Source organism: Gymnoscopelus braueri (genome assembly GCF_963280865.1).
Source record: "Gymnoscopelus braueri genome assembly, chromosome: 17".
In the NCBI taxonomy this organism is placed as follows: domain Eukaryota; kingdom Metazoa; phylum Chordata; class Actinopteri; order Myctophiformes; family Myctophidae; genus Gymnoscopelus; species Gymnoscopelus braueri.
Genome location: NC_137617.1, coordinates 43,671,453 through 43,697,767, shown reverse-complemented (window position 1 = coordinate 43,697,767; position 26,315 = coordinate 43,671,453).

Here is a 26,315-nt window from a genome sequence, read left to right as displayed (position 1 = left end):
AAGTATGTTCATTGTCTCCGCCAGGCCGAAAGGCATGGCGAGAGAGTAATGTTTTACCCCCTGTGTGTGTGTGTGTGTGTGTGTGTGTGTGTGTGTGTGTGTGTGTGTGTGTGTGTGTGTGTGTGTGTGTGTGTGTGTGTGTGTGTGTGTGTGTGTGTGTGTGTGTGTGTGTGTGTGTGTGTGTGTGTGTGTGTGTGCGCGCGCGCGCGCGCGTGGATACTTTCTTGTTTTATTCTCTCTCTGGCTATTTATTTCCACTGTACAGCCACAGTATGCGCTTGTTTACTAATCATGTTCTATACATTCTCATCACTCCTACACAGCAGTGTCTTTGGTCTGGTTTGTTACGCTCTATAGCTACAGCATATGGGTGCTCACACTTCTCTTTTGACTGGAGAACTACCTCTAAGACCAGCTAACACGATCTACCACAAAACATAATCCCCATTGTTGAAGATACTAGAAACATGTACCCTCTCTCTCTCTCTCTAAGGTCCTTAAGGTATGGACACCCACATTCTTAATTTAACCTCATGTCTCACATTTGTAACAAACCATAATTTTGTTGAGTTATGATGATTTGAATTGTGGAGAGGACCCCCTAGCTGCTTCAATATACATACAGTACCTTACATGCATACATACATGCATTAGCAGGCATGGCTTGACCCAAATGATAGGCCACTGAACAGCCAATGCGGTACAGTATCTGCATTTAAATCAATGGGTGACGGCTGATTAAAGCATTCACACCCGGCCTGAGTCCAAACTAATTGGACTCTGAGGAGGGCGTGGCTGCACATCTGTTGCACATTGATTTAATTGACTCACAGCAGGATAAATCAGTCATCCCCACACACACACACACACACACACACACACACACACACACACACACACTGAGGAGAGAGCCTCGCCGTGGTGACAGCATGTCCATCTGCTCCGGCTTGTAACGTCGCGCCACTCTCTCTGCAGTAAACACGTTTGAACCGGCTACCTGTGTCCCTGTTCATGGCGCCAATGTAGCAAGGCGTCGCCACCCGCCACTTCTGTGGCTGGCAGAGGCGCTCTACTGAGTGTGTGTGTGTGTGTGTGTGGATGACAGATTAATCATGTATGCGTCGATGCACACAGGTGTGCAGTAAAACCCAGCTCTGAGTCCATTTAGTTTGGACTCAGGCCAAGTGTGACCGCTTAAAACAGCCATCACCCACAGCTCATAAAATGTTTTGTTATACATCTTTCGAAATTATTCCCGATTTGGCAGATCTACGATGTGATGCATTGTGAGCGTGTAGATCAGCTATTGTCGAATAGCCTAAGGCCCCGTTTAGACGACAACGGTCTCTATAGAAAGCAGCAAAATAAAATGTCAGACGCGTTGTGAGCGGTGAGACGCGTTGTGAGCTTGTAGATCGGCTATTTTCAAATAGCCTACGTATAAAATAGGGCTAAAGTGGTTAATGTTTGTTTTATAATGTAATAATGTATATCTGCAAAGTAACTAGTAACTAAAGTTTTCAAATAATTGTAGTGGAGTAAAAGTACAATATTTGCCTCTGAGATGTAATGGAGTGGAAGTAAAAGTATAGACAATTGGAAATACTCCAGTAAAGTAAAAGTACCTCTAAATTGTACTTAGGTACAGTACTTGAGTAAATGTACTTATCACTTTACACCACTGTGTGTGATGATGGCCAGATTCTCTTTGCCACACATACTGCATCTCTGAGCCAGTCCAGCCAATATAGGCCTATTTGCTATTATATTTTGTTTGTTTGTTTGTTTATAACTGATGGTAGACAAGTCGACAACAAGTGCCTTAAATGTTAGTCTGGGTCTGTGATGATTTTTATAATTGGTGATATAGATACGTTTTGGATTCATGTTGTATTTGTTGATTGATGTGCTTTTAATTTGTGTTTATGTTCTCTACCACAAATTGCCTCTCGGAGGAACATGAGAGTTTTGTAGTTAAGTCTAAAAGTCTGTACTTTTAAATTGTTTTTTTAAACTTTTTTGATCTATTTTGTTTACTTTGTTGGGCATTTTTATTCTTTATTTCTTAGATGAGAGAGTGTAGAGACTAGAGAGACATGCGAGGCACGTCCGGGAGTCGGATTCAAACCCGCGGTCCTCGCGGGGCTCACAAAGGCGCACAATGATCTGTACGTGCTCTAACGGGCCGATGGAGCCACCGGGCGAACCGCCTGAATTGTGTTGTTTTTGATTGGAGTTGTTGTGTTGTCTTGCGTCTCCGCCGAAAGGGAAGAAATGAAACCTAACAAACGGGCCTTTGGAGAGCAAATAAGGGGAGAAAAAACAGGTTCAGCAGAGGTCAGCGGTATGAATTATGTAATCCTTTTTATCTTGACACGATAACATATTCCTTTATTTTTCAGGATGCGTACCTGCAAGTGCAACCGGTTTGAAAATGATTAATTTACCAGGCTCCATAGAAAAACCTCCGGAGGGGGGCCAGAATGTGAATGGCTTGTTTTATGGGTTTTTGTTCACGCATTGTCTAACACCCTCCGATGTGTTCAACGGCCTCATTACTGCCGCCGAAATCCTCTCTTTGTTCAAACAACTCATCTCGCGGGCCTCACTGAATTTTTTACGAGGGCTATAGTGGTGGGAATAATATATCCTCCATAGATAGCTGCCAGTTATATGCAGCCTCGCAGCTCTCTCTCTCTGACTCTCTCTCTCTCTCTCTCTCTCTCTCTCTCTCGTTCTGCTAAAATGATTTTTTAGGTGGTGCCGTTTTTCTTTAAATCAATTCAGAACGCATGTGAGGCTCTGTAGACATAGATGAGGCAATGCATAATAGATGCAAGGAGATTTGAGATGTGCCACGCGGCGCGCACCGTATGCGCTGTGCTTCATCTGTCTCTATGTGTGTTATATGGAGCTCAGAGTGAATGAACCAGAACCCAAATACACAGTTGTTTGTTTTTTTGTATAATCATTCCATGGAAATGACTTATAATGAGAAAAGTTTTGAAAAGGTGACTGTACAGGTACCATCACGGAAACCACAGTAATAGTGGGATCATGAGTAGAGAAAGTTGTTAGTTGTGCATACTGTATTGGTTGTAGTTGCTATAATATTGACTTATAAATGTACATAGGGTGGCCATAGCTGAATGGTTATGGGAGCCCGCCTGGGAGACCATACATCCCAGGTTCGATTCCAGGCTTCAGCAATGTGTCAAAGTATCACTGAGCAAGACATTGAACCCTCGACTGCTCCTCAAGGCGCTGCTTCGTACCGCACGTGTTATTTAACTAGATTCTACCAAGCCCCACCCTGCCTGTCTTGCGATTGGCTGAATGCAAAAACGAGAAAACAAGGACTCCGCCCCCAGAGGGGATGGTGGGGGTGTTGTCACATTCTAATACAGCCCAAACCCCTAATTTGACCCTAACTGGTCTAGTGGTGTGCCTCGCTGAGCTTGGACTGCCGACCCCATTCCGTCGTGATCGAATCACGCTGCCGGCATTCTTTTTCTGACAACTGCGGACCCTTTTTTTTTCCGCCGATAAAGTATCGTTTTGAACCGCGACGGAGGCACGCCGTCTCAAGCGAACTTGAGCCACGAGAGGCACCACCGAGCGAGCCAAAGCGAGCGAGTTGCTGTGCCGAACGTTGCGAAGTTCACTTGAGCCTACCCAGCGCAGTACCAGTTATGTACCAATAGGCACAGAATGGTAAATCATGTTTTAGGGTGAGCGTTTGCCCCATCTGCCACTCAAAGTGAATACTGGCCAATCACAGCGCGTCTTTTCCGGTACTTGTCAGAATCTAGTTGTATAAAACTATCACGCCCTCAGCGCCCACTGCTCCTGTTACTTAGGATGAGTTAAATGCAGATACCTCATGTCACTGTGTATGCTAAAACTCAGTGACAAATACCACAAATGCTTTGCTCTGGAAGCCTCTCTACTATCAAATATAAAATAAATTATGTATATTGATGATGATACTGTATAAGTGTCACTGTCGAGCAACAGCAGGGTGATAGCCTACTATACAGTACTTCCATGCAGATTTAGCTCTATTCTATGATTATGATATATATGTATTGTTTATGAGATTTTTTACACATTAGTTCAATTTCCATCACTTAAAATGATCTGTTGCCTTGTCTCTAAGAAGGTTTATTTATAGAGGACAGTCAGTAGTTGAGGAGTGATGGTGAATGGCATGGACAGGCTGGAATGGCAGGCAGATTGGCAGGTTAGCCCACAAGCGAGCAGGCAGGCATACAGACTAACTACTGATGCTGCACATCAAGTAAAGACAGTAAACACACTTGGAATCAAAACACAGAATGAATCACATGTGTTTCTCAAACTTGTTTAATTTCAAGGAGACCCCCGTGACTCTGAGAGTGTACAAATGGAACCAAATGGACCCGTTCCATTTGTACGAGGGTCCGTTTGGGACCCCCCCCCCTCAAGGAACCCCAGGGGTCCCTGGACCCCACTTTCGAGCATTGGTTCTCAAAGTGGATTCTCAGGGTTCCTTTTAGGGGGGTTCTAAGTCTGTAACTCTTGACAGTTTACAAATGGAACAATTTACAACTGTTTACAAAACCAGGGTCCATTTGGTTCCATTTGTAAACTGTTCCAAACGGGTCCATTTGGTTCCATTTGTATACAGTCAGAGTTAAAGGGATAGTTCACCGCCAAAATGGCTTTTTTTTCTATTGATTAGTCACCCCATGGAGACTTGAATTCATGGATATATTTTAGTTTTTGTCGCATTCCTAAGACAATAATTTGATGACCGGCAGCGGTTCCGGTAGGAGGTACAAAGGTGTCTCCTACCGGAACCGCTGCCTACCGGTCCGCTGGTAATTTTTTGGGGTGAACTATCCCTTTAAGGGGAGACCTTGAAATGTAAAAGTTTGAGAACCATTGACTTAGAGAACCACCGCACTAAACTACGGAGGTCTGACTCATGTCACTATAGAACCACTGAAGCTGAAACAACACTGTGATGAGGAGCGGGTGAAGAGCCTGGGCTTATATATGCAGGAGAGGAGAGGTGGTGAGCTCATGGATGGCTGGTGTGTTGGCTCTGCAGGGGGTGATGAGCTGATTGAAGGCAGGTGTGCAGGATCCAGGTGAGTGAGCAGCAGGACAGGAACACACACACACACACACACACACACACACACACGCATGGGGGCGTCCAGGTGGCGCAGGGGTAAAGTTCCTGCCCACCACCATGGAGAGCTTGGCCGGGCGCTCCAGCGAACACTGCTGTTGGCCGTGTTGGAAGGTTGGAAGCTGCAAGCTGAGGAGGACAGTCTCTGTCAGCCTGCATGTGCAGCAGAGAGTGGAACTGGGTAGGAGAGAGATTATTCCTCCATGTGAGTTACAGCCTCCTTTTTTTTTGCTTTGCACTCTCCTAGCTCCTCTGTCCTCCCTCAAACTGCAAGCAGATACTTTAAAAGTATCAATACTGAAACACTCTGTTACAAGTAAAAGTCCAGTAATCAAAATGTACTTTATCGGCAACAATACAAAAGTATTGGCAACAAAATATATATAAACCAAAAGTAAAAGTGCTCATTATGCAGAATGTCCCGTTATGTTTGAAATGTTTGAAATTATTTTTGAAAAAAGCAGTTCTACGAGCTCAAAAACTGTAGATCTGCTTTTGTTTTAAATAGCCAAAGTTTAAATACGTCTGAAGTGGTTAATGTATGTTCTGTAATAATAATTAAAATCTACAAAGTAACTAGTAACTAAAGTTTTCAAATAATTGTGGTGGAGTAAAAGTACAATATCTTTCTCTGAGATGTAATGGAGTAGAAGAAGCAGGGGCGTCAATCTGGCTTGAGGCTGGGGACCCCCCGCGGCCGCTGAAAATTTTCGCGGTTCTGGGCGGATTGGGTCCGTTTTTTTCGCGGTTCTGGGCGGATTGGGTTCGTTTTTTTTCCAGTTTTTGGTTTCTTTATTTTGGTTTTAGGGTTAGGATTAGGAGTTAGGTTAGGGTTATGTTATTTAATTCATATTTTTGCCTGATTTTACCAATTTATTATCACAAAAAACAATTTCTGCCTAATAAAATATTCAAACAAAATGGGTTTATACTAATGTAAAAAATGTGGTTATATGGCGGATTTGGGAGGGTTCTTTCTTGGATTTTGGTTACTTTATTTTGGTTTTAGGGTTAGGTTAGGGTTATGTTATTTTGCCTAATTTTACTGATTTAATATCAAAATACTATTTCAACATTCATTTTTTATTATTCTAAATGACTTGGGGATGAGTAGCCCTGATCACCTCAAGGCAAAACACAGGCCGAGGCACAGCCAACTGCCAAGTAGGAGTAATATACATTTTATTTTACCCACCACTGGCTGTTTCAAATAATGAGCAGAGCAGAGGAATTGAGCATCAACCATCTACGATTATCAATAGCTACTGTAAAGTATAACGAATAGAAGGTTTGGCACAGAGACGTGTGAGTTTGGTTCAGAACATGAAGTTTGCTTTATATTAACTTAGTAAACTTACTCATCACTGATGCAGCCGCACTTGGAGTTGGTTTGTTTCAGAGGATAGACAGACACTAATAACAAATATAATGCACCTGAGAAACTTTGGTCAACTTCATTATGTACTCCTGTCAGTCCATTCTCCTAACATTATCAGAATGGCAGCTGCTAAATCCTTTGATCTCTCATGACCGTAACATTATCCTCCTCTTCAATACCTTTGGTTTTGGTCAAACTACCCCCCAACTTGGAAGCACCAGGAGGTTGTTTGTTTATAATTATACACTACGAATCCTTGGATTTGATGATAAACTCCCGTTTTCGTCGTTAGTTTGAGTCGGCGGGGGTCTATCACTCTCTGTTTCTTTTTCCTCGGTAGCTTTCACTGTTTTAAAATACTTAAATATGCACACTTTGCAGCTAGCACAGATAGCTCTTGTATCCTCTCGTGTCTCGTTATGTTGTTGAGCTCTTTCCCCAAAACGTAAACAAACCCGGTGAAAAACCACATGTTGGATGTTGCTGTGTGGCCGATAGATACAATACAAAAACGCATCGTCCCAAAACACAGTCGCCCCGTGTATATCTGGCGGCCTCGGCCGGCGAAAAAAGTAGGGGTGAGTGTGTTTTGGGGCGAGTGTTTTCACCGTGCAGTGTGAGGAGGAATTTCGAGAATGCGCCGCTGTGGACCAAACCATTTTGGGATTTACACGGGGGGGGGGGATAAATTAGTGTTTATTAGTGCATGTCATGATTTCAAAAGCGGGTTCGGATTCTATTAACTTAAATTAAAAAAGTATTTTTTAATTATCCTAAATTACTTGGGGGGGGTCCAATCTGACTTGGGGGGGGTCCAATCTGAAGCTAGGGGGTGACAAAACCCCCCCGTCCCCCCCGGGATTGACGCGTATGAGAAGAAGTAGAAAGTATTGAAAGTACCTGAAAATTTTACTTAAGTACTGTACTTGAGTAAATGTACTTTCCACCACTGACTGGAAGTAGAAGTCGGACCGCAATTGGGCCACTCGTGTCTTTTTCTCAGGATTAGGCGTCATCACTAGGAGATAGGAAACAAAAGTGCCTCCTGCCACTCTCCCAGCTGAACAGCATGATGTGTGATTACTCCATACCTCCAGCTGGGCAACATAATGGACGTCGCTCAACATGACACTTCTGAGGAATTTGCGTCCCGCTTCTCTAAATAACATTTCTATTCATTTCCTCTCTCTTCGCCTCGTTTCATCCGCGGTGGGAGGGACTAAGACGCAAGGAAAGGATGCAAGTGGAGGAAGTGAATATTTGATTTGAAGGACATGAGAGACACACCCCTGCATGGTGAAACTCATCAGTGTCTGTTGAAAAGAAGAGGCAGCTCTCCACCGCACCGATTTTTTTGGTGTTTTGGTCCAGCTGAGCGTGTTGCCAGATTATGTGAGAGAAACAAGCGACGAGGTCTATGAAAACAAGCCAAAAAGAAGCGACCAGTTTCCCCACTTGAGCCCTATCGCATCAGCTATTTTAAAAAAGAATCTTGAAAGCAAGCCCAAATAAGCAACTGCACTTCAGAAACAAGCCCAAACAAAAGCAACCAGCAACTATGAATCGACAAGCGACTTTACAGGAAAACAAGCCCAAAGTCGCTTATAATAAGCAGACCTGGCAACACTGGCAGGCCAGCCTGCTAGCTCAAACGCATTTGCACAACAATGTGCACATCAGCCGACTGCTTCTGCTGAACTAAATGCCAGCTTTTGCCACAGTCTGTTGTTGTCTGAAGTAATCTGTTTGGTGCAGTCACCACTATACTAGCCTCGGTCCCAGCCTCACTCATCTGCGAAGAGAAGAGCCTGGTCACGACCTAAAGCAGCAAGTGTCTAGGAAGTCCTGAGTGGACAGGATTTCCGTTTCCCCCAGAAACGATATTTTTTGACCAATCACAACACTCGTTTCATTCACGGAGAACGTTAACAGATTTGTAAAGCATCAACGTCATTTCCTTGGGCGGTACTTCCGCCAAATTCAACCATTTCCGGTTGTCAACTTCCTAGACAACCAACATCCCAGGTCTTGCCCAGCGTGCCACTATACAGTAGTTGTATCCTCGTTTCTCTCACTTAAAAAATAAAATCCTTGTATCTTAGTCCCTCCCACTAAGGAGGCATTAAGAAAACAATAGCCAAACGCCAATTCTCTTTCTTCTGCCTCCTGGCCTCGTTGCTCCATCCTTCAGCCGTGACCCGGAGATCGATTACGTCCCAATAGTCATAAGTTGCTCCTCCAGGAGCCGAGAGAGGAAAGATGAGGCTCCCCAACGTGCTTGGAGCAAGGATACATCCAGTGCATCCTTTGCGCATACGTTATTGCATTTTTTTTGGGACGTAATGAATGATATTTAGTCGTGGATTGGATACTGCAGCCAACCGTCTCCTCGAGCTATGGCATGTAAAATGTGCTGTCTGGGAGATGGGATCCAAAAGCCACAGCAATCGCGGACTTCAAAGGAATTATGTTGAGCCGACGCAACGTTTGATCTGCTTCTATTTTAATGATATAAAACATTTATTGCAAAAGTGGATTTTGTCAGAATTAAGGCTAATGCTTTTCACAGTTTCACTACATGCGTCGCTCCGTGCGCTCGCACGTGTGTGTGTGTGTGTGTGGTCTCATACAATAGTGAAAGTGTCTCACTTGATTAACCCATTAAGACCTGGAACTGTGGCATTTTTAGATTTGAGCTAAAAAGCATTAATTTACACTTTGGGCTATTCAAAAATAGCAGATATACAAGCTCATAGCGCGGCACCGAGTGCCGCGCTACGAGCTTGTAGATCTGCTATTTTTGAAAAATCGTGAAAATGTGTGCAAATCTTTGAATATATGTATTTTTAAAGCGAACATTTTTAACTCAAATCGTTGCTTTTGGGGGGGGGGGGGTCCCTGGAACAAAATATTTTGATGGGGGTCCGCGGCCAAATACATATAATTTTGGGGGTCCTTGACATGAAAAAGATTGAGCACCACTGATATAGAAACATGCGTTTTTCAGAAAACTGTTGAGATTTAGGAGACATGTAGAATCGGCTTCAGGTCTCAATGGGTTAAACTGGAAGAGAGATGACTCAATATATCTCTGAATAACTGTGATCAAAGCGTTTCATTCCTTCTGCGGTTATTAGTCGTTGCACGTTTCCGACCAGCAGGCAATTACAGGTTTGTTATTGTTTGTTGTACACTGTTGATCATGTCTTTATTTTTATGAATAAAAAAATAGTCCTGTTTTCATCTGTTCTTTCCCACAAATTGCACCCTCATTATAAGCATGTGAGCATGTGATATGCACTTATAAATGCAATAAGGGTTTGATTGATTTTCATTTACAAAGTCATGTGGTTTGTTGTGCATGGGTGGATCTACAGTATGGCAGAATGCATGTCAAACAGTTCAATTCCTCAGCATATTTATTATTTTCACATCTGTCATGTTCTGTGAAAAAAAAAAAAAAAAGTCATCAGTATAGCAATTACTTTAGAAAGAAACACAGCATTCAATATACATCTGAGAAATAACGATTCAATTCGGTTTACATTGCCAAAGCCAGTGTCAAAAGCATACTAAAACACTTTAAGAAACAAATGGGTAAAGTATGTACAGTTGAAGGCGGGTACAGCATTGTGTTGAACAGAGCTATATGTCACATTTCAACTTGGAAACACTGGCTTACAACTAAGAAGCTATAAGATCCTTTACCAGTGATGCAGCTGTGTTACGCAGTGGTGGAAGAAGTTCTCAGATATATTACTTAAGTAAAAGTATCAATACCACAATGTAGAAATACTCTGTTACAAGTAAAAGGCCTGTGTTCAAAATCTTACTTGAGTAAAAGTACAAAAGTATTGGTATCAAAATGTACTTAGAGTACCAAAAGTAAAAGTACTAAAATGTTTGAAAATAGCCGATCTACAAGCTCACAACGCGCCGCGATGCGACATGTATAAAATAGGGCTAAAGTGGTTAATATATGTTTTTTGATAAAAATAATGTATATCTGCAAAGTAACTAGTTTCTAAGTTTTCAAATAATTGTAGTGGAGTAAAAGTACAATATTTGCCTCTGAGATGTAGCGCCGTAGTAAACATACTGAAAATTGGAAATACTCCAGTAAAGTAAAAATACCTCAAAATTGTGCATTACTTGAGTAAATGTACTCAGTTACTTTACACCACTGGTGTTACGTGTCATAAGTAATTGACGACACTTCAAAAATGACACTTCAGGGAGCGAGGACCGTCCCCCCATTTGCCTGATCCTGATCAATTCCTTCGTACTCGCAATATCAGCACCCTGACTCTGTTTGATCAGAACAGAACAGAGCCTTCATTAGTATCATTGGTAACACCTGTGGAGGAAGTAAGGAAGAGGCCCACTTTTTTTTCCAATGTGGCTGATGTGCCTATAGAGCCTAAAGATGTGTTTTTTCAATGTCGGGTCCGGGGACCACCAGGGGTCTCAGTGGACCTTTGCGGGTCTGTAACTCTGTGTCCGTCTGTCAAATGGGGGTCCGTGCCCAGGTCCCGAAATGGGGGTCCTTGAAATTAAATAACTAATATTTTAAATTAAATAACTGGACCCCCCCCCCGTTGACGTATTAACGATTAAACCATTAATGTCATTTTAGATTTTAGCTATTACGTATCGCAACATAAGTATTTCAGAACATTTACAACATTGCTTTGGAACAGTGGTTCTCTCGAAAATAGCAGATGTACAAGCTCGCAGCGCGTCACTTTGTGTGAGCTTGTACATCTGATATTTTAGATCTTTTTGGGTGGAAAAAAACTTGAAAGTGTTTGAAAAATGTAGAATTATTTTGCATTTTTTAACACAAATCCTCTCTTCTGGGGGTCCCTGGCATAAAAACCTTTTCAGATGGGGCTCCACGGCCAAATATATATCAATGTGGAGGTCCTTGGCTCAATAAAGTTTGAGAACTACTGATTTAGAAGGCATTTGTAGAATCGGCCTCATGTCATAATGGGTTCAACTGCTATGAATAATAATATGAATAATAATCATAAGAAAAACATTAAAAAATCTAATATACACACACACACACACACACACACACACACACACACACACACACACACACACACACACACACACACACACACACACACACACACACACAATCCGAGACCAACAGTGGCCACAGAAGGAGAGGAAAACAGAAACGCATGGACCATATGGCTGTGGCTGTGACACTCTGTAATGTAGAGATAATATTGAACTGGCACACTCTGCATCCACCTGCGTTTACATCATAAACTCTGCATCCACCTGCGTTTACATCATAAACTTTGATGAGACATTTAGAAGCGCAGAGTGGAGCCAATCTTTCAAGCACAGAAAATAAAATGCTCTCTGCGATCGTCAATGCCAAACATTCTGGAAGCAATAATGTTCATTGTTATCTCTGCCAGGGTGGACATCATGTTCTCTGTGTGTGTGTGTGTGTGTGTGTGTGTGTGTGTGTGTGTGTGTGTGTGTGTGTGTGTGTGTGTGTGTGTGTGTGTGTGTGTGTGTGTGTGTGTGTGTGTGTGTGTGTGTGTGTGTGTGTGTGTGTGTGTGTGTGTGTGTGTGTGTGTGTGTGTGTGTGTGTGTGTGTGTGTGTGTGTGTGTGTGTGTGTGTGTACATGCGTGCAAGCGTACGTGCGTGCGTGTTTGTATGTGTGTTTGTGCGTGTTTGTTCGAAAGATAGTCTTGCAGACTACGCTAGGCCGTTCAGTGTATTTCTTGTGCCTGTTGACAGCAAGCCAAGGGCCTGAATTATCTTATATTTTTCAAATCGGTCAATTACAACGATCATTTTTGTGAAGTTATAATCCAGGCTAAGGTAATAAGCGTCCCAGAAGGACGACTTGTCCCCAAGCTGAAAATATTTCGTCAGGCAGGGAAGGTAAATGCCCAGTGCAACGCCAAGCTGCTGGAGTTTCCAAAAAACGTGGCGCTCCCGTTAAACAATAAACGATTAGAAACATGCCCATTGGACACAGGGCCTAATTCAGTGGTTTCCAAACGTTTTAGCTCGAGAGCCAAAAGAGACAATTGACGTCTCACCGAGATCCAAACTAGTGAAAATAGCAGATCTACAAAGCTCACGTGTCGCTCTCATGGGTGGTACAGTATGTATTTGTTCTGTTGTGTAACATTATATATAGCTGGCTCTCGGGGGGCCGGGGGTTCAACCATATTGATTCGCCATTCATTGTCGTGAATGGCGTTACATTAAACATCCTCATTAGCTGTTTGAATAAGTGTGCTCTTTAATGGGCCTGTTGCACCTTTTTCAATTTAATCCAATCGATCCGGGAACGTAAGTGTGTCATTTTAGATCTCTTTTGGCTATTAAAAAATAGCAGATATACAAGCTCATATGAGCTTGTAGAGCTGCAATTTTTTTTGAAAAATCGTGAAAATGTGTGCAAATCTTTGAATATATATATATATTAAAGCGAACATTTGTAACTCAAATCTTTGCTTCTGGAGGTCCCTGGAACAAAATAATTTACAAATGTTCGCTTTAAAAAAGATATATTCAAAGATTTGCAAAAAAAAATTCAGGATAAAAAAAAAATTTCAGATCTACAAGCTCGTAGCGCGGCACTCTGTGCCGGGCTATGAGCTTGTATCTGCTATTTTTGAATAGCCAAAGACATCTAAAATGACACAGATGCGTTCCCGGTCTTGATGGATTAAGCAAGTGTTTTCCTCCTCTGCACTCATGTACTCAAATATTTGCTCGTTGAATAAAACAAAACATATAAGTCAAGCCAGACAGCTTTAGATTTAGACAATGGAAGGTAGCAACACACACACACGCACGCACACACACACACACACACGCGCGCACACACGCACACACGCACACACACACACACACACACTTCTCCCGTAGCCTATATGAGTTTAAAGTGGCTGGTTCTTCTCTTGAAGAATAGCACTTCACACTTTGTCTCCAGCAGTCTGTACTTAAGGTGCACTTTTAGTCTCTCACAACACAACCACTATTCATCAGTACAACCCTGTGTGTGTGTGTGTGTGTGTGTGTGTGTGTGTGTGTGTGTGTGTGTGTGTGTGTGTGTGTGTGTGTGTGTGTGTGTGTGTGTGTGTGTGTGTGTGTGTGTGTGTGTGTGTGTGTGTGTGTGTGTGTGTGTGTGTGTGTGTGTGTGTGTGTGTGTGTGTGTGTGTGTGTGTGCGTGCATGTTTCTCTCCCATTTCCATGCAGTTCTGTTACTCCTACACAGGAGTGTCTTTGGTCTTGTTTGTTACAAAAACTATACAGTATGGAGTGTGGATCTAATCAAACACTATGTCTTTTCGCTTTAGGGCCTTCAATTGGAAATGCAGGATAAAGGATGAAGAGTGGGTCATGACCGAAAGAATAAGATGAGAAGGCTGCTCCTTCACTTGGAAAGGAGCCAGCTATAAGGTGGCCTCGGAAACCCATGCCTTTTTTTTTTGTTACAAAAGAAAAACAGTCTGGGGGAACCATGCAGGAACGGTGGTTTCGGAGTGGGAGTGAACCTTGTTATCTCCTATTTGTATAGATGCTCGAACAAGCCGGAAGCACCATTGTTGGTGGTGGACCCCTGTTTTAAAGGAATTGATCAATAATAATAACAATAACAATTAATTTTATTTATAACGCACTTTACATTCTTGCGAATCTCAAAGTGCTACAGGGTTAATAGCAAGGCATAAAAACAGCATAGGCAACCAAACAATTACATGGGACCCAACTAGGCTAGACTAAAGGGTCAAATTAAAACTAGGTAAAAAACAGGGCAAAGACAAAAAGCAAAGGCCCAGGAACAATTAAGAAAACACTTTGTTAAAAAGGTAGATTTTTCGTCCTACTTTTGATGCTTTTTAGTTCTAAATGCAACAGTGGACTGTGGTGCTCTCGGGTGGTGCTCGACTGATCAAGTCTTCAGTCGTTGATGATGTCTGTGTGTGGTGTTGTTGCCCCGTCAATATTCTGCAATCTGGGCATGTGATGATGCCCAGATTCTATTCGCCACACCTATCCATGCGCCAGTCTGGACTTGTGTTGTTTTGATTGGAAAATATGTTTTCATCATCTCCGCCGAAATGAAACCAAATACACAGGCTCTTTGAAGAGCAAAATAATTATGGAAAAGGTTCAAATGCATTCTGTATGAATAATGCACTCCCTTTTACAATAACATATTCCTTTATTTATTTGGGGATGTGTACCTGCGAGTGCGATTCGTTTTTGAAACTATTAGCAGCCTTAATAGAAAAGCTGGAGGGGGGTGGAATGTGAATTGATTGTTTTATGTTTTTTTTGTTCACGCGTTGTCAATCCTCCTCCGCCTCCGATGTCTTCATCAACCTTGTTACTGCCGGAGAATTTGTTTAAAATCTCATCTCACAGGCCTCATGTGATGTTTTTTTTTACGATGCTATAGTAGGACTATATATCTTCCATAATGCGCATAACTTGCAGGTGTAAGATACATGCCAGTTATGCGCCTGGCAGCTCTCTCCACTAAAACATTTTTTTTAAGGTAGTGCCATGTCTTTAACCCATTAAGACCGGGAACGCATCTGTGTACATTTTTTTATTTCTTTGGCTATAAGAAAAAAGCAGATCTACAAGCTCATAGCACGGCACCGAGTGCCACGCTACGAGCTTTGATTTTTTTTTTTTTTTGAAAATCTGTGCAAATCTTTGAATAATATATATATATTTTTTAAGCGAACATTTTTAACTAAAATTTGCTTCTGGGGGTCCCTGGAACAACATATTTTGAGATGGGGGTCCACGGCCAAATACATGGGTGGTCCTTGACATGAACAAAGTTTGAGAACCACTGATATAGAAACACATTTTTTTTTTTTTAAACTGTTAGGATTTAGAAGACATTTGTAGAATCCCCAGAAGCAAAGATTTGAGTTACAAATGTTTGCTTTAAAAAACATATAGAAAAATGAAATTTTCACGATTTAAAAAAAAATAGCAGATTTGCTGCGCTATGAGCTTGTAGATCTGCTATTTTTTAATAGCCCAAAGAAATCTAAAAAATTACACAGATGCTTTCCCGGTCTTTATGGGCTAAATCAAGTCAGAGCACATGTCTATAGGCCTACGGCTCTGTAGACAGGGGTGGTACATCCAGTAATATATGCAGTGAGAGTTGAGACGCACGCAGTATTTCCAGAGTGCCTCAACTCTTCTGTTGGCAGCACTAGTCTGTAATGCACCTCCTTTTGTAACAGATAATATTGAACTAGCGTCGCCTAGCCTACTCTGCATCCAACTGCTTTTACATCATAAACTTTGATGAGACATTTAGAAGCCGGGAAGAGTGAAGAGAATCTTTCAAGCACAAAATAACAATGTCCCTGCACTCCGGCGCCACGCATTTCTGGAAAGCAATAATATTCATTGTTATCTATTTTTTCTGGCATGTAACTCTGCTGGCTGGGTTTCAGGCAGGCTGGGGGTTTGAAAAATATTGATTCCCACATTTATTTTCACAAATGGTGCCGCATTAAGCATTCTCATTAGCAGTTTGAATAAGTGTGCTCTTCAGCGGGGTCTGCCCCGATCCAATTTCACTGTGATTTTTCCTGCTCTGCTCTAGCACTGTCAGCATGTGTGGACGGGCACACACACACACACACACACACACACACACACACACACACGCACACAGGCACACAGGCACACAGGCACACACTGCACAGACAAGCACACGCACACACACACACAGACAAACACAGACAAACGCATGCACACACACACGCACACACAGACAAACGCATGCACACACACTCGCACACACAGACACGCACATGCACACGCAAACACAGACAACCACAGACACATACGCGTGCACACACACACACACACACACACACACACACACTGTACATTGTACTTAAGTAAAAGTGGCAATGCCACAATGTAGAAACACTTTGTTACAAATAAAAGTCTGTTATTCGAAAAAGGTATTCGCATTGAGATATACTAAAGTACTGAAAGTAAAAATACTCGTTTTTGCAGAATGTCCCTTTTCACAAGTTTCCAAATGTATACAAAGTAATGCTTTGAAAATAGCAGATCTACAAGCTCACAACGCGTAGCTTTGCGACGCGTTGTGAGCTTGTAGATCGGCTACTTTCAAATAGCCTAAGTAGTATGCATATAGGGCTGAAGTGGTTAATGCATGTGTTATAATAATAATCAAAAACCATAGTATCTTGTAACTAAAGTTTTCATATAATTGTAGTGGAGTAAAAGTACAATATTTTACCCTGAGATGTAAAATAAAAGTATTGAAACTTGTAAATACTGAAGAAAGTAAAAGATACCTCAAAATTGTACTTAAGTACGCTACTTGAGTGCATGTAGTGGTGTAGTTACTTTACACCACTGGTAATTATTTTCCAGTGTGCTTATTAGTTACGTCCACACTTGAGTGTTTGCACTCTCGGTTCATGTCGTGGGGGGGGGGGGGTGGGCTGCCTGAGGGTCCGATGTGCTATAGTGGTGGTCCTAGTGTGCCCCCCCCCCCCCACAGATAAGCAACACTAACTTCCCCCAGTCTATTTACTGTTGGAGTCCAGTGTCTAACAGGCCATGAAATTACATTTCCACCCCGCGAGGAAAGGTCATCCCTTCGGCACTTCACCCCCACACACCCCAGCAAAACAAATACATCGCCATTTTAATGAGCATGTATAAAGCCTTTTAATCCAATAAGAACGGGTAAGCATCTGTGTGTCATTTTTAGATTTCTTTGGGCTATTCAAAAATAGCAGATCTACAAGCTCATAGCGCGGCACCGAGTGCCGCGCTATGAGCTTGTAGATCTGCAATTTTTTTGAAAAAGTGTGAAAATGTGTGCAAATCTTTGAATATAGAAGTTTTCTTAAGCGAACAAACTTATGGTTCTACATCAGTGGTTCTGTTTGGGACCACCCAAAATTATAATGTATTTGGCCACGGACCCCCATCTCAAAATATGTTGTTCCAGGGACCCCCCAGAAGCAAAGATTTGAGTTAAAAAAAACCTATATTTTCTCTTTACATTTTTTATTTATTATTAAAAGATTTGAACACATTTTCATGATTAAAAAGAAAAAAAGCAGGTATACAAGCTCATAGCGTGGCACTCGGTGCTTTGCTATGAGCTTGTATATCTGCATTCCCGGTGCGTTCCCGGTCTTAATGGGTTAAAATAAAGAGATACTGTATATGTAGACATACCACCAATTTCTACTGTTTGTCACCCAGAGACGTGCTGTTTTTGGCTGGATCTTGTCCAACTAAGAGCAGTGGTTTTCAACCTTTTTGGGGGCCAGCGTCCACATAATCCATTATCTTAAAGGAGTAGTTCACCCAATATATATATTTTTTTCTATCAATTACACACCCCATGAAGCATTGAATTCATGAAGATTTTTTAGTTTTTGTCGCATTCCTTTTCTTTTTACCAAAGTGATCATGGGCGCTACACTACCCCCACCAGCCTGGGGAGCCCAGGGCCGAGCTCATGCCTCCTTCAATGCATGAGAGCCAACTGACTTCCTTGTCACCTGACAGGGGGGAGTTTCCCCGGTAGGACGTAACGCGTGGAAGGAACACGTTATTCCTACCAGTTCCTTTCCCCTCCATCAGGCGCCCCGGCTGTCATGGGGGAGGCGGTATAGCGACCAGGATTACTGCATGTTTTTGTGAGGGTATTAACTACCCTGAGAGACACGGGGAGAACATGCAAACTCCACACAGAGTAGACCCTTTTTGTCGCATTCCTGAGCCAATAGTTTGATTACCGGCAGAAAGATGCTAATGTATCCGGTATAGGAGACTCAAAGGAGTCTCTTTGAGTCTCCTACCGGAAATACACCCGGTCATCAAATTATTGGCTCAGGAATGTGTCAAAAAAACAAAAACATTGCCATGAATTCAAGGCTTCATGCATAGGTGTGTGATTGACTATTCTAGTGTGTGATAAGTCCCTTCCCGCCACCCACACCCATTTAACATGTAGGCTACGTTTCTGTTCGGAAAATGTATGTTTGTTTATTATCCTGTCGCATCCCACTGAATACCAAATAACAGATTTGACATTAAATTGGACTGGTTAGAATCTCAAATAGGCCAGGGATGCCATTGTATTGTTATGTGTGCTCCGTGAAAAGAGAGAGGATAAGACGTAGATTGAGAGCAAAGGGAAGATACATTATACAGTAGAAAACTGGATACATAAAGATACATACATTCATACAGATAGCAATTCCCCTCCGGTGAGTCACAGAGTTGATTTTAAAATATTGCTCTTCATTGTTGAATCACTCAACAGCTTAGGGCCGAAATGCACCTCTGACTGAGCAGGGACCAGGAAGCTAATTGGGTCTAATTGACTCGTCCTCAGGACAGGAGTGACCCCTCCTTTGAATTTTCTCACATCCTCCCACTTTCCTAACGATCCCCCTCCTCCTTAAAGGTCAAACATAACGTACAGTTATCTAACAGTTAGGATGGAAGCCCACTGGCTCAAGAGAGCTTTTGGGACTACTTGTAAATCATTGCTCAAACATTTATACAACAGAAGGAATTTGTAGGTCTCAAGGTCCTTATACACTGGAAGCCATTTTTCCTGTGAATATATCACTTTCTTTTTTTAAACCTTATAAAGTCAATGCAAGCTTTCACATCAGCGATGAGGTTTCGCGGAGCGAATATGCGGCTGTTATCTTTTTTCGGACCGTGGTCGAATTTTGCGAAACATTCGCTGGCGACTTCTACACCTCTGACCAATCAAAATGCATGTTGTTGGCATGTGGATGTGACGTCACATCAAAACATTAATTCACCATGGTGGCGGGCCGGCTGATAGCATTCCTGCAGGAGAACACGGTTTTGTACCACAAATCAATGAAAGAATTCAAAGACAATGACCTAAAAGACAACATCTAGAAGGAAATAGCCTAAGAGCTGAACCCATTTATTTTATTTAGAACTGAGGCTGATTCTAAAAACGCCTTCTAAATCCAGACCTACGTTTTCTGAAAAACTTCAAATATGTATTCAAAAATTACAGAAAATGTATTGATTCATTGATTGAATACTTTATTAACAGTTTGCCAAAAAAAAGCACAGAAAGTACAGTTTAATACAAATACAATGCTAAAAGGATTGAACCCAAGAAAGCACTAGCCTATGGCTTGTTTCCATTGGGGTCCTGTGTATTCAATTCATAGGAGAGACCCCAAAAGGGGTTCCGGATTGAAAGGTATAGTTACGTATAGGGTTTGCCGGTCTAAATGGGTTTAACCCATTAAGACCTGAGGCGATTCTTAAAAATGTTTTCTAAATCCTTTTTCTTTTTTTTTTTTGAAAAAAAAAACTTTAAAAATGTTTTTCACAATTTTTCAAAAATAGCAGATCTACAAGCTCATAGCGCGGCACTCGGTGCCGCGTTATGAGCTTGCATATCTGCTATTTTTCAATAGCCAAATAAATCTTAAAGTGACACAGATGTGTTCCAGGTCTAAATGGGTTTAAGATAAGGGAGATTTGAAAAGATGTGGTCACATTTGTATTGATTACCGGTATATAATACATATACAGAGTAACAGATTTAACATGATATATGCGTGTTTATAAACGTTCCCCACTCCCCCCACCCCACAGAACTAGACGATGACACAGCAATATTTATTACAGTAGCAGATTGCTTTCAACACGTTAACATTATATTGTTTTGTACCATATGGCCTTTGCATAATACTAGCAATTGGCATTGGTTTAAGAGTCGACTTGATGCGCATAAAACCTATCCCAAGGACCACCAAATAGACACAGTCCCAATTAAGCTGCGTCCCCCCTATATTGTGAAAGGGCAAAAACAAATATGGCAAAATAGCCAATCTACAAAGTTTACAAGCTCACAACCATCGCAGCATGTGAGATTGTAGCAGTGGTGGAAAGTAACTAAGTACATTTACGCAAGTACTGTACTTAAGTAAAATGTTCATGTATTTTTTACTTCACTAGAGTATTTCCAGTTTTCTGTACTTTTTACTTCTACTCCACTACATCTCAGAGGCAAATATTGTACTTTTACTCCACTACAATTATATGAACTTTAGTTACTACTTTGCAGATATACATTATTATATTAAAAAACATACATTAACCACTTTAGCCCTATTTTATACCTAGGCGATTTGAAAATGGCAGATGCTATTTTCAAACATTTTATGCCGGTACATTAAGTATATTTTGATGCCAAAACTTGTATACTTTTACTCAAGTAACATTTTGAACACAGGCATTTTACTTGTAACATAGTATTTTTATATTGTGGTATTGCTAGGTATTGCTGGTACTTCTTCCACCATTGCGACCCCCCTATTGTGAAGGGCTTTAAAAAAAAAAAAGAAAAGACATTGCCAAAATAGCCGATCTACAAGCTAGTTTACAAGCTCAAAACCGTCGCAGCGTGTGAGCTTGTAGCCCCCACTTTAAAAACCACTGCAGTATATATTCAGAGACCTCAGATGCCCACACTACACAGTAACAGTAAACGTACTGCATGTGATGGGGTACGAAGGCTGTTCTTGCCCCCAGGGGGCTCCATAAGCGCATAAGGCTGATTGAATCTGCAAGTAAAAGGAAAAATGAAGCAGCTGGTATATTAAACTGCTGCTGTATGTCCTGGTATATGTAACAGAGACTGTAATATTTTTTGTAGTGTCAGCAATTGTGCGAAACCCTCCGTCAGTCCATTGAGGAAATGAGATAGACCACTGGTAAAACCGCTGTAGTAAATCACAATTATGGAATGATTGGAAGTGAGATGAAATTTTAGATTGATCTCGGTGCGATTGCTTGACAATGGAGATACGATACGTAGACGTAAACATTTAAATAATTAACTCCACATACAGTGTGTTTTCACACGAGGCATTTGAAATATAGAGTGGCAGAACACAAATATGCCATAAGAACCAATAATGTAGATTGCCCCGTGGCAAGGCTTTTTGCGGTTGTCAAAAAGGCAATAACAGCCCTTTTGGAAGTGGAGCGTATTGAGTTTGTGGAGCAGCCTATTACAGGTGGCAATCGTCTTGATGAATTACCTCACAGAGAGAGTTATGAGATCTTTAAATGTGATGCTTTTGTGTGTCCGGCAGTGTTGGAAAAAGTACTAAACTTGTATTACTTGTCAATAGATTTCAGAACCTTTTTTTTGGTAAACTGGCTTATTACTATTGTCCAGTGGTGTAAAGTAACTAAGTACATTTACTCAAGTAGGCCTACTGTACTTGAGTACAATTTTGAGGCAATTGTACTCTACTGGAGTATTTCCAGTTTTCTGTACTTTTACTTCTACTCCATTACATCTCAGAAGCACATATTTTACCTTCACTCCAATACAATTATTAGAATACTTCAGTTACTAGTTACTTTGTAGATTTTAAATATTATTACAAAACATACATTAATCACCTCAACCCTATAGACTTCAGCTATTTGAAAATAGCCGATCTACAAGCTCACAACGTGCTGTGAGCTTGTAGATCTGCTATTTTCAAATGATTTTATACATTTTGAAAACATGAAATGGAAGATTTCTGTGTAATGAGTACTTTTACTATTTGATGCCAAAACCTTTGTACTTTTACTCAAGAAAAGTCTGAATGCCAGACTTGTACTTGTAACAGAGTATTTCTGCAATGTAGTATTGATACTTTTACTTAGTAAAAGCATTTAGTATTTTAACCACCACTGCTATTGTCTGATATGTTGCTGTAATTTAGCCTCCATGGCATTTTTGATAAGAAATCACGACTTTCCACTCTGGTTGACTCTTTCTATAGCCACTCCCCTGAGGAAGACCCATGCAGGTCCAAACCGATTATACACAATTTCATTTCAGGATTATTTATTGTAAACGTATACACCAGAGGATCTCAAACTATGGATCGGGTCCCTAAGTGGGGTCACGGAAACGTGAAGGAAAATGGATCCTTCCCATTTAGTCTGTTTAATTATTTTTAAAATGCATAGCCTGCATGCATGCATTTTCTTTGTTTCTTTTTTCATTTTTTTCATTAAGGTTCTGGCAACAGATGTAGGTTCCATTTACACATGTGAACAGAAACACTATACAAACTATGTCAATAAGACACAATACCAGCAGGAATCACAGCTTTGTAAAGGCCTTTTCTAACATCCTATTAAATGTATGTCTGCTTTATTTCTTAAATTTTAAATTTTCAACTTTGAAATTGCACTATGAATTCAAGTGTGGAGTCGCCAAACAATTCCCCTCTGGTATAAAAGAAGTTTGAGAATACTCTCCTTGTCTAACCCATTAAAACCGGGAATATATATGTGTAACCATTATTTTATACTTTGCTATTCAAAAATAGCAGATCTACAAGCTCATAGCGCGGCGCTATGAGCTTGTAGATCTGCTATTTTTGAAAAATCGAGAAAATTTGTGCAAATCTTTTAATTCTCAAATATTTGCTTCTGGGTGTCCCTGGAAACAACATATTTTGAGATGGGGGTCCGCGGCCAAATACACATCATTTTGGGGGTCCTTGACATGAAAAAGTTTGAGAACCACTGATATTATAGCAACATTTTCAAAAAACTGTTTGTAATACATTTGTAGAATCCACCAGAAGCAAAGATTTTAGTTACAAATGTTCGCTTAAAAAAATACATATTCAAAGATTTTCACAAATATTAATGATTTTTCAGAAATAAATAGCGGCACTCGGTGCCGCGCTATGAGCTTGTATATCTGCTATTTCCCAAAGTACAAGATAATGGTTAAAGTGGTTAAAATCTAAAATGACAGATGCTTTCCCGGTGTGAATGGGCTAAACTAATAAGAGCATTTCATCCACATCCTATGCTCTGTGTGTGTGTGAGCCTGAAGAATAAAGCCCAACACAGCTCCCTTGTTTTTTCTACATCTCTGCTGTTGCAATAAACGTCATGGTCGGTGGAAACCTTGTATGTCCTGAAATTGTTCCTTTTCCAGGAAATGGAAAGAAGAACCTGCGTTCCAATTGGATCCAATGTAATTATTATTTAGTCACACGCTCTTGTTAATACTTTTCATTGGTTCAATATTGATAACTTGTTCAGAGTACGTTAACACAATATAACTTATACAATTGGGGTGGTTGTATTGTGTCTCCCTGCTCTTCTATTGAGACATTTAGATGGTGTCAAAGGTCATGTCTCTCCTAGGCACAGGATCTGACACGAATTGTGACCTGATGGTCAATATTCAATTTATCCCCTGAGCAAGCAGGCGGGCTCTATTAGCTCAATGGTAAAAATGTCAGGACTTGCGCAGGAAACAGGGTTCAAATCCGGGGTAGAAGAGGAAAGTTCAGCTTTAACATTCACCTTATATTTTTTTTTGTTAAAGTAGCAAAAATAGAAGATCTACAAGCTCACGACGTGTCGCGAGCTTGTAGATCGGCTATTTTTGTGTGATACTGTAGTATGACAAAGTATTATAGGGCATTCATTTTCGGAGGAGAAAAAAACCTAAAAAGTTTAAATGTGGAGATACGAGGTTTCTGCCCGACAACAACGATATGAACCATCCAGACATCTCAGATCTTAGTGTTCCCAGAGTTAAAGCAAAGCGTGGCCAGACAGCGGTTAGCTCGCTGCAACAGACTCCCAGAGGATCTGAGACGTTATGCCAACTCTGCTATTAAACCCAGGCTAAAAACCTTTGTGTTCACTAACTTTTTATTATGTTTCCAGCCTACCTTTTAATACTGATCTCTTACCAAGTGGTTCTCAAACATTTTCATATCAAGGACCCCCAAATGTATACGTATTGGGCCGTGGACCCCTCACATTAAAAAGAAAAAGATAGCAGATCTACATCCTTTTTTGAAGTTTGAATAGCCGAAGTATAAAATAGTCACTGATATTGATGCTATACTAACTCACTTTGCCTGGGACCCCCTGGAACCCCTTCGAGGACCCCATGGGGGTCCCAAAAGCTCCACTTTGAGAACCAATTGCGCTAACCACATAAACCCTGGCGTCCTTTTTCTGGTTTTCAGTGACGAGATTTGTTGTAGAGGGAAACAAGTATGGGCCTAGTATAGAGCCCAGGGGGACTTCAGTCAACTAGCAGTGTTTAAGAGTTAATGAACACGGGAGACATTCTGAAGAGTATAGTTCACCCAGTGCAAAGTTGTCAACGCCAGCGCTGTCCATTCATTGTGGAATGGTTTAGGGCTTCAAAGGGGTTCAAAGCATATCGTTGTTGTCGGGCAGAAACCTCTTATCTCCATATTCAAACCCGTGTAAATTAATGCCCTACTAGAGAACCGAAGTATGACGTCACTGCCACTAGAGGGCGCTGTTCCACGGGTTTGTGGCTTATATTTTTTTTGTTGAAATCCCCATTTGGGAATATTTGATCACGTCATATAAGAACTGGGTTCCAAACATAAACACACCACCCTGGCGTTTTTGTCAGGGGGGGTGGCTCTGCATCGTTTATGATATTCATTCATATTTGATACAGCCTGTTTCTGCCGAAAATGGAATTAATTCTGCCTTAAAAGTCTTAAGAACTACTACTTCCGGGTCTGAAATCACTGTCCCCACAGCAGCCACGTTCATGGGAAATGTAGTCTTTGGGTTGTTTCACTCGTTTCTAGTGTTTATATTGTGTTACTCTTTGGGTAAATGTGTACATTTCCACCTTCAGTCGATGCTTCATCCACATGAGTAAAAATGCAAGGGTGGTGTGTTTATTTTTGGAACACAGTTCTTATATGAAGCGATCTAAGATTCCCCAATGAGGATATCAGTACAAAAAGTAAAGCCACGAACCTGCGGAAAGCGCCCTCTACTGGCAGTGACGTCAGGACTTCGGTGCTCTATATGTACAGAGTAGAAAAGGAGGGGGGAGGTTGAGGGAATGGGGGTAAAGAGGGTGTGTGTGTGTGTGTGTGTGTGTGTGTGGGGGGGGGGGGGGGGGGGGTTGCCAGTCTAATCAATGGATAAGTGATGACTACCTCCCCCTTTGGCCTCCTGAAAGGTGAATTTTCAGGGCTGTTTTAAAGGAAGCCAGCGATCAATTTTTTGCATGGCATGGGGTCAGGGTATTCCGCACCTGGGTGAAACCCGTGTCAAGTTACAAGTAAAAATCTGGAATTCAGAATTTACTTGAGTAAAAGTACAAAAGTATTGGTATAAAAGTGTACTTAAAGTATCAAAAGTAGAAAGTGCTCATTAGGAAGAATGTCCCATTTCACAAGTTTTCAAATGTATAAGATGTATAAAAAATCTTTTGAAAACAGCAGATCTACAAGTTCACAATGTGGTGCTTCCCGACACATTGTGAGCTTGTAGATCTGCTTTCAATGCCCGAAATGTAGTGGTTAATGTATATTTTGTAATAATAATGGCGTTGTGAGCTTGTAGATCTGTATAATACTTTTGTACTTTTCCTCTAGTGAATTTTGATTATCGGACTTTTACTTGTAACATTACATTACATTACATTACAGTCATTTAGCAGACGCTTTTATCCAAAGCGACTTACAATAAGTGTATTCAACATAGGTAGGGAACGAAAACTACTAATCACCAGAAGTCTTTAGTGCATTTTCTGCAAAACAAGCAACCAAGAGTATACCTAGCGCTAAGGTAAAAGTGCAATATATCAGCTACCTATTTCCTTAAACAGATGAGAC